The sequence below is a fragment of the Arvicanthis niloticus genome, chromosome 27 (assembly GCF_011762505.2).
Source record: "Arvicanthis niloticus isolate mArvNil1 chromosome 27, mArvNil1.pat.X, whole genome shotgun sequence".
Classification (NCBI taxonomy): domain Eukaryota; kingdom Metazoa; phylum Chordata; class Mammalia; order Rodentia; family Muridae; genus Arvicanthis; species Arvicanthis niloticus.
In genome coordinates this window covers 20,077,877-20,088,090 of record NC_133435.1, presented here as the reverse complement: position 1 = coordinate 20,088,090, position 10,214 = coordinate 20,077,877, and the positions used below count along the sequence as shown (strand labels likewise).

Genomic DNA, 10,214 nt, shown 5'->3' with positions numbered 1-10,214 from the left:
GGCCTGGGGAACCTGGGATTGCAGCTTGCCTGGAAGAGCCAAATGAGCCTCTTCTCTCCATTTTGAAGAGATCCTTAAATAAAGATCCATTTAGGATCTCAGACAAAATTAACCCTGTGTGTGTTACTGAGTGTTTCAGTAACCTCGTATAGTACCTCAGAGAACACCACCAACAAAACTCTTTAAAACACAAATTACAAGATACTATTCTGCTGGTGAATTCTGCAAGGTTCCTTGCAAATAATTGAGTTTAGAATGTTTTAGTTTGCAGGAAAAAAAATCGCTACGAGGATACACCTTCGCCAAGCTGCTCTGTGTTTAGAGAAATGGTTTATTAATTATGTGCTTTTACTGTAAGACTTTGAACGCTGGGGTTGCCAATTTCACAAGATAACAGGACAAAAATCTTGTTTTTCACGAAGACACGAGTGTTTTGAGTTTTTCGGGGAACCTTTGAGACCGTGCTGTCGCAGCACACCTTTGAAAGTCTCTTCACAGCTGTGGGAACCTCGCGGAGCCGATTCACTGCCCACACCATTTCTCGGTTGCTGTGTAGCTGGGGGAGCTGGCAGGGCGACGCTCCCTCTCTCTCCACCTTCTTTCAAAGCCCGGGTCGCCCGGAATCGGAGCGAGGCTGCGAGGAGGGGGAGGGGGAGGGGGAGGGGCCGGCAGCCTCCCGTCTGTCACTCCGCCGCGCGAAAAGTTCTGGGTCTGAAGTTAGGGGAGCCCTGGAGGCTTTATCCTCAAGTCGGCGCAGTGGAGAGTGCACACAGCAGAACCCGGCCGCGGCGCCATGGACCCGAGCGCCAGGCTAAGCCAAAAGAAGAGTGAGGAGCCGGGGCCCTAGGCACCGGTTGTCATGGCAACCGGGGCGCAGGTCTCCCGAGAGATTCAGTCCCTAGGGAGGAGGCAGGGCGGGGCTCTAGGCGGACCAATGGGGAGGAACGGAGCGCAGGGTCCCGGACCCGCGGTCCTGTCCGCGCGCGGGCGAGGTTGAGTGACAGGGCAAGGGGCGGGACCGGCGCGTCGGGCCGAGGAGGAGCTGCGCGCCGCGAGGAGCTCGGCCGGGTGCGCCGCGGCGAGGGTGACACACCATGGTCACAGTTCCCGGAGGTTTCCGCGCCGCTGCCGAGCAGCGCTCCCCGGCTCTCCGGTCCGCCTCAGCCTCCTGCGCAGCGCCGCGCGGGGGCGGCCGTCGTTGAGGCGCTGCGAAGTCGCGGCTGGCGGGCGGGAGCTCGGCGGGGGTCGCCGCCCGGCGATGCTGCTTCTGTCGCCGCCGACCCTCTCCGCGCACGCCCGAAGCAGCTCCGGGAAGAAGAGGCGGCGGCTCTCGGCGCCCGCGCCCTGCGCTCCAGTCGCCGCACCGGGGCTCTCCACGCGCCGGTAAGAAGCACGCGTGGCCCGGCCCGGGCGGTGGGATGTGCGGGCCTCCCGGACGTTCCCTCGGCTGCCCTCGGTTCGGGTGGTGGCATCCCTGCTGCGCTGAGGCGGGGGGGGGTGGTTTGGGGGAGGCCCGAGCTGCATGCAATCTCACCCTGGCTGAGACCCCCGAGTGGGAGAGACGGGCTGTGGGTCACAGTGAATGACACTGCCCCGTGGAGCTGGTGCGGACAACCCTGCGCCGAGCGCGCGGTCGGAAGGGCTCCCGGAGTCTGTTTCTAATTTCTGTAAATGATTGTGGACATGGTGTGGTTAGAAGCCGCCCAGAAGAATGTGTCTGTGTAAGGGCTGGGAGAAGGGGGTAGAGACGGGGACAAGTCTTTTTAGTAGTTTGCTTCTCTTCGCTCCAGGCCAGCCTTCCTTTCTCCACTTTGCTCGATAACGTGAGCGCGGAGAGTTGCAAAGTTAAAAGTTAAGCTAAAGTCAAGGAACTTTGAAAATTTAATTTTCGTCTGTTGTGTATTGGAGAAGCGAGGATGGGGAGACACAGGAGCGAGTTACCGCAGTGCTGGTTTCTTTGGCCTTACCTGTGTAACGTCGACACCTCCCCGTATTTGCGACTAATCTTTTCGACAACCTTCTGTCATTTTCGCTTAATTGCATCTTTGAAATAACAAACGCGGTGACTTCATAGGTAGCTGCCTGGAGCTGAGTTTACCTCTCCGAAAATGGGGCAATCGGGTTTGTTTTCAAGGCGGGACCTGCAGAAAATGTGGGACACCTGATCTGTGGGTTGAAGGACGCTGCTAACTAATTAGGAAGATTTAAAAAGTTCTATCTAGAGAGCTTATTAAAAGACGGGAAGAAAAAAGTACCTGTATTATGAAATAGGCGTTGGTATATTCCCAAATTCTTGAACTGGGTTGGCAGGGTCGGGGTGAAAACCTGCTTCATTCTCATTGGCTGCCAGTAGTGGTGACGAGGTACAAATTATTTTTTTCACATGCATTTTTTGTTTTTTTACTAAGTTCGTGAAGATAGTGGTTCAATAAATTCATAAATTGGTAGATAAGTACCATATCACCCAGTGCCACATGTGCTCTGCAGTGTTTTCTTGGAACATCATGTCCTAAATTTGGTGTTCTCCAGGTTTCCTGCAAGTACCTGTGGGGAGAAGGGAGAAGGCTATTCGAATTTAAAGGTAGAAACTATTAAGGCGTCATTAAGAAGAAGGGTACACTTTATGGTGTCTTTCATTTTCAACGTTAGAGAACCATGGCCCCTTTTTACCATTACATAGATTTATTTTTGGATTTACATTGTCCCACCAACACTTTCCTAGCCCCTCCTAGGTATCCAAGCCCCTCCCCCACCTTTTGAGGATGATTATCAACATCCAAAAATAAACAGGAGTTTTCATGTTGCTTGTAAACACACACACACACACACACACACACACACACACACACACCAGGGTCAGTTTGAAGGGCAGATTTGAATACCACAGTTGGGTGTCAAAAGTTGTAAAACTTGTTTTATCTTCTTTTTGTTTGTTTTTAGAGATGCCTCTTAAATGCAGGATTTCACCCGGAGAATTGGCTAGCCATTTGTTTTGGGGGTATTTAATAGGCGTTCACGTGGGGGCGGGAAAGGGTTGGGGTGGGGGTGGGGAGAACCCAGGCCCTTGCATAGGCTAGGAGGGTGCTCCCACGACAGAGCTCCATACCCGCCCCTAGGTCTTTATCTCACTGAGCTTATCTTTTATTTAAGAGGAATGAGTCTAGCTATGTTTCACCTTTAACAGATTAAGAACTGGGCGAGTGAGCCTGTTTCGTACTTCAATCGCTGGCTGCTTTTACATCTTATCTTCCTGCTTAGTCCCAAAGCTAATGTAGAAAAGGGAGGATCTGGGGAAACTTGAACTTCTTTTTCCTCTTTTTTTTCTTCCCCCATTTCTTTCTGCCATTAAAAAAAAAAGATATGAAATACTTTTATAGTGTAATCAAATGATAATTAATCATATTTAAAATCGAAGTGAAACACAATCATACTGCAAGCCAGTACATTTGTCAGCTGTTATTTTGGAATGTGTTTTGGGAAGTCTGTACCTCTCTTTAGAATAGTGAGCCGAAAGTATTGTTATCAGTCCTCTGATGGAACCGGGTGACTGCTTTGAGCTCCTGTCACTTTAAAAGGCAGGAGCCTGGGAAAGGAGGAAAAATGCTGCAGCTTAGGGTAGAAAGCTCTTCTGTACTGGGAAAGGTGGAATATTTGCAACTCAGCTCTGGGTTCTTCCCCACCCCAGCCCTCCTTTCCTGCAAGTCTTTTTCCATTTAAAACTTCAAGTGGGTCTTGCACACAGGAACTGTATTTTTAAAAGATAATTTTCATAAGAAAGTGGATATCTGCTTTTTTGGAGGGGGGATATCTGATTTTAATGAGCTAAATTAAAGTTACATGTTTTGTGTATTATAAGAAGTGTGTGCAACCTACATTGGGAATGGAGGCCTTAAAATAATTTTTGACACTAGAGAGAAGTAAATGTTTTTTTTTTTGTTGTTGTTGTTGTTTTTGTTTTTTTTAAAAAAATATCCTCTGCTTGTTTTGTTTGAGACAGGTTCTCTGCAGAGCCCCTGCTGTTCTGAGACTTACTAGGTAGATCAGGCCAGCCTGGAATTGACAGCTTTTGCCAGCCACTGTCTCCTGAGAGCTGGCATTAAAGGTTCGCATCACCACGCCTGCTCTCCATCTTTCTATTCTGGTGTAGTGAGCAGCTTCTCTCTTCTGCCCACCCCCATTCCTGAATGCTTGGCCATCTTTAATAGCTTGTGAAGCAGTAGGAAACCAATTGTTTAGTTATTTACAAAATCCAACAAAAACAGAATAGTAACTCCTAAGCCATACCTTATAAGCCATACCACGTAGATGTGGCCCTTAGACTTAATGCGTTTCCTTCTTAGTTTGCTCTCTGACAAACAGGAGCTCATCAGTTACTTATTTAAATACTTGACCAAAGAAACTTGTTTGTTTCAAGCAGCTGGCGCAGAGCCATGCTGAGGAGTCTGTAGTGCCTAGCTGGCTGGCAGAAGTCTCCAAATCCTAGTGACCTCTGAAGTTTACATCCGTCAGCTGGCAATAACTTAAGTGTCTACCATCAGCTTTGTTTAGAGATGAAATTAAGTGTGTGCAGACACGATTAATTTAAGTGTGAGTTGACATAGTCTTGGTTAGCCTCCTTGCTAACCAAGGTTTGCTTCCTTGCTACCCTCTTACAGAATGAAATAGTGTTCCTAACTTGAGAAGCTGTGACTGTCTCCTCAGGTCGTCTCTGAATGTCTAGAGCCGTGGTCTAGATTCTAAGTCATTTAGCATCAGGGTTTTGTTTGTCTTGCTTTTACTTGAATCTGGGTTGTCAAAAGGCCACAATGTCTACCTCATGAGCACCTATGTTTCATTTCTAGCTTACTGGTACCCATCTGTGCCGTACCTTAGAGTCACTTAGATTTTAATACTTTGTATGTTCAGACATTAGCCCATAATAAAGAAACAGTCCTTAGAGTAAGGTTCAGGCACCTCATTATACCTCACCAATACCTTGGGAGCCAGTGCTCTGGCCTCTTCTACACGATATAGAAAATCTGATTCTCATGAAGACAGCAGGATTTTAGTGCCATAGTCTTCTTTGTGTATATGTATGTTTGTCCACGAGAGCACCTACATGTGCATATGTTGCCTCCGAGTCTTGATTCCTCAGATTTATCATTTAAGCTAAGTGCTATTTACTGTCTTCTCAGCATGGGGGTAGGCTTGCTCACGTCAGGAAGCATGTTACCACTGACACCATCACCAGCTTTGAAACGCTGTTTCTTAACATTTATTTTATCTGTGTGTATGAGTATTTTGCCTGCATGATGTATGTATACCATGTCTGTGTCTGGTCCATGGAGTCCAGATGGAGACCCTGGAGACCATGAAACCGGGATTCCAGGCACTTGTGAACTTCTGTGTTGAGTGCTGAGATCCAAACCTGGCTCCTCAGCAAGAGCAAGCAATGCTGTAACCACTGAGCCACCTCTCTAGCCCTCCAAGATGGTTCCTTTCCAAAGAGGATAAATGCCATTTTTAGGGGGTTGGGAATTGTCGTTTTATTAAAACATCCTGTTCTTGATGATTCCACTAGTGTATATAATACATTCCAGTTATGATTCACTCATGTCTTATCCCCCTGCCAGTCCCTTTTTCCTTCCTAACCTCTTTGCATCTTTGTGACTTTTTGTTTTGTATCTCACAGAGTTTAAGCAGGGCTAATCATGTGATGACAGGTTTTTAGCTGTCCACTGAAGCCTGCCGTGCTCACAGTGGCTATGCCTTCACCGCTGTGCCTTCCCTGCTCCCCACATGCTTCAACTTGACTGGAGCTAACTAAAACCCAAACGGCTGGGCATACCTTTAAGGGATTTTTTTTCCCCCTTAATTAAGTCATTTTAAGTGGGAAGACCCCCTTCTAATCCAGATCTTTGAGGTGAGAAGATCCACCTTTCATCTGGGTCACATGTTCTGCTGACAGTACATGTCAATCAAGGACACAGGGAAAAGAAAGTTTTTCCTCTTTGCCTGCTTGCTGTCCCACTCAATGGCAAGTCCATTCCTTCACTAGCATCAGAACCTACTTCTTTAGGCTGTTGTATACTGAAGACCAGCTGAGACATTCAACCCCATAGACTGAAGAACTTCTGGATTCTGAGACCATCGTAGGTAGACACCACTGTTGGATTAACTGGACCATAGCTTATAAGCCATTCTAATAAATCCTTTATCTATCTATCTATCTATCTATCTATCTATCTATCTATCTACATATATGTATATATAAACACACACATGCATACATATATATACATACATGTATATGTAGGTATGTGTATATGTATATATTTCCCATCTGTAAGTTCTGTTCCTCTGGAGAACCATGCCTAATAGTTCCACAGTAAACAACAGGCCTGTAATACTCCTTCCTCACTCACCACTGACTGTTGGTGGATGCAGTTTGTATAGGCCCTGTGTCGGTAGGTGTAGCTGCCATGTCATGCTTAGAAAACAGCACTGTGTATTACCTCTCCTTATCTTCTAGATTTCACATTCTTTGTCCCCTATTCTGCAATGTTCATTGAGCCCTAGAAGGGCTGTGTAACTCTTTAGGCTGAGTCCTCAAAGTGCCTTTATCATCAGCATCTTATGCATCCAGAGGCTTCTGCATTTCTTTTCATCGCAAGAAAAAAAATGACATCTGAGTGAGAATGTCCTTGTATGCTCAGATGTTTGAATATGAGCTTTCTGTTTGGTGGTGTTTGGGTAAGTATAGGAGGTGTGATTCTGTTTGGTGGTGCTGTTTGTTTTGGGTAGGTATAGGAAGTGTGACCTTGCTGGAGGAAGCATGTCCCTGGGCTGAGGTTTCAAAGTCATGTGCTTTCCCTCTGCTTCCTGCTTATGATTCAGGATGTGAACCCTCAGCTTGCTGCTCCAGCCACTGTGCCTCCTGCCTTTGGCGTGATGGACTCCCTCTCTTTCTGCAATGGTAAGCTAAAATAAACTCTTTCTTAAGTAGCTGCACCCTCCACAGTGTTTTGTCAAAGCAATAGAAAAGTCACTGATGCAGGACCTTTCTCTGATTAAGGCTAAATAACCTTTGTAGGTATAAGCATTAATATTTCAAATGTGATTTGAAGGTGTTAACCAAGCATCAGTATGAGGTTCTCATCCAGGCATTGGTTTTGGACTAGGCATGTATGTGTGTGTGTATATATATATTATATATACATATATACATATATACATATATATATATTATATATAATACATACATATATATATATTTATATTTATTTTACTAGGGCATGATTCCCTCTTGTCGAACAGACCTCTAGTATAGACATTAAGCAGTCGCCTACCCTGTAATAACTATACCACTATTGCTTCAATGGGTATATCTTGTTTGGTACCTACCAGGCTGTTATTGTACTGCCTCAGGTTCCTGCTGGATATGACCACTGATGCTCTTACTCTCCAGTAGCCTATACAACACCATGCAGCTCTATGAAAACCAATTGTAGGGAGAAAGCTGTTAGCTCAGTTCCAGTTTGATGTCTCTGTATCTTACATCCAAGGTGTGTGCCCGTCTCATCCATAGGTTCTTATGAACTAGTTCTGGTGAGTAACTTTTCTAGTGAGCTCTTTCTTGCTGTGGTATAACACACTGACCAAAAAAACCACACTAGAGGAAAGGGTTTATTTGACTTACACTTTCATAGTTCATCATTGAGGGAAGTCGAGGCAGGACTGAAGAGAGGCCACAAAAGAATGCTACTTACTTGCTTGTTCAGCAGCTTTTTAATGCAACTCGGCCACCTGCCCAGGGTTGTACCACCCCCAGTGGGCCCTCCTACAGAATTATTAATGAAGAAATGCCCAAGACATCCCCACAGGTCAGATCCTTAATCAAGATGTACTCTTCTTCCCAGGTGACTCCAACTTGGGCTAAATTGACAAAAATTAACCAGCACAGTAACCAAGAGGAATGGCAAGAATCTGTATTGCTTTTGGGAGCCCTTGGGACCCATTGAGGTATCCTACGTTTGGCAGTGGGTAGTTTTAGGACTCGTTACCTAGAACTAGCGTTGACTATTCTTTCTGTTGCCTTCAAACTGTCTATGTTTCTAAATTGGGTTTCCAGACAGCAGGTTACTGAATGGTTTTTCATATCCCTTTGTTTTGATTAACCCTCCCAATCCTTTAGTTTCTCTGCTTGACTCTTCCCGAAGCATTTTCTCTTTCCCCTTATCTTACTTACGACTACTGTAACTCTCCCTAAAGGCAACTCTCCACAACACATGTTGGACATCAGCATTACCTCTTTCCATTGTACCTAGTTCTATCATGGTTTTCTGAGTGCTCTAAATCCAGCTGAATAGCTTAACTCCCCTCAGATGCTAAGCTTCACATGTGGGAATGCAGTCTCCCAAACACCAAAAATAGAAACAGTCGTCATTCTGCCTCCAGCCTTGGGAACAAGTTTAGAGATTTTCCTTTTGAAGGAATTTCTTTCTCTCTCTCTCTCTCTCTCTCTCTCTCTCTCTCTCTCTCTCTCTCTCTCTCTCTCTCTCTTCTTTTCTCTAATTATGCCCAGGAAGAATCTTAGTGATCAGATGACATGATCAGATTTTCAAAAGGAAACTCTTACTTGGTATTAACATGAGCACACAGGTTCACAGATTGAAGAGTGACTTTGTGCCCTGCCCCCAAATCCTTCCCTTTAGAGAAAAAAAGATTCCCAAAGGATTTTAGGAAGTTAGAAGCTGACACCAAACCTTGGAGTTTAATGGCGACTGTCACGGGTCCCTTGCTGATGCCCAGCTGAAGGAAGCAGTGTCATTCACCCTCCTGCACATACACTTGGATCACCTAGAAGGATGGCCTTGGTCAAGCTTTCATTGTTTTAATGTGATCTTAGTATAAATGAAAATAAACTAAAACTCAACTGTCTTGGTAGGTCATTCTTTTTTTACTCTTTACTGCTCCACAGGTGATACAGAATGTTGGGTACCACAGATAACTGTAGTTTTGTTTACAGTGTAGCCCACAATGGCTACAAATTCAGTATATATCCTTAATTAACCTTCAACTCATGGTCCACCTGCCTCGGTGATGGGGCTACAGTGTATACCGCCACAGGTACTATATTCATTGAATAAAAAAGAATCATTCTTACTGAACTAGGTTAGAACAGTTGTGCACATGACATTATAGCAAAGGCACTTAAAGTTGCATTTTGCTTTGTATTTTGTTGAAAAAAAAAAAGATATGGGGATTATGTAAAATAAGAGAACTTTTTAAAGAAGCATAGTTCAGTTTGTTACTGTGTTGCTTCCCCTCTAGAGAAGTATAATTTGGAGATAGTTCAGCTATCCACTGAAGTAAGTAGTGTTTAAAACATTTACCTGAACAATCCAGTGTAATCCAGCTTTTAAAGGAAGAGAATAATTAGTAACTTGTAAGAAGCATTTCAGCTTGGAGTAACCCATGATCCTCTCGGTATTTTTCACATTCCTGATGTGTGAGCTGATTGTAATTATGGACTCTTTTGAAGACAGTATTGATCAAACTCAGTTCTCACACAGCCTGTTTTATTTTTACACTGCTTTTTATGTGTAGCTTGAGAATGAGTTTACAGTAAGAATTCATGTGTAATATATTTGTTTTCTCAGGCCATAAAAATTTATCAAAGCCTTAAAAAAATCCCTTTTCTGTAATTCATCTAATAGGTTGGAAATAGCAGCCTTTTTAAATCTTTAAAAAAAAAATTAACAAAGCAATTCAGTAACTGTAAAGGAGACCTTAGTTCGGGGATTCAGATCTAAGTGGAACAAACCACACTGTGTTTTGTTCTGTGAACACTGTGACGTGTTCAGCCTGGCTAAGTGGGTGTCCTATGTAAAAGTGAGTGATAGGTGTTACCACACAGTTCTCAGTAATGCCAGTTGTAAGTCAGGCCAGTGTATTCTCCTATGTTTATGTTTATAGCACAGAATTCCTGGAGTCACAGTAAGCAAATGTCCACCCAGGGATTTCGAATAGATCCGCAGTATTAAGGTACAAGTGGGAATTTACTTGATTTTTTTTTTTTTTTTTTTTTTGAGACTATGACCTCTGTAGGTCCTATAGAAGAGCAGGCTGGCCTTGAACTCACTAAGACCATCCTACCGCTGCCTTCAGAATGCTTAAATGTAAATGCCTGTGTGCTACCACGCCTAGCCACTTAAACTTTTAAACAAAATATT

At 44.5% G+C, this 10,214-nt stretch overlaps 1 protein-coding gene across 1 annotated transcript in view; it reads left to right on the top strand.

The window, feature by feature from the left end:
• The first annotated feature begins 1,048 nt into the window (after positions 1-1,048).
• Ptpn13 (protein tyrosine phosphatase non-receptor type 13) overlaps positions 1,049-10,214 on the top strand; it is a 167,167-nt gene continuing 158,001 nt past the window's right edge. Inside the window, 1 exon segment of the mRNA XM_076926338.1 lies at positions 1,049-1,383. The gene's annotated coding sequence lies outside the window, so the exon portion shown is untranslated.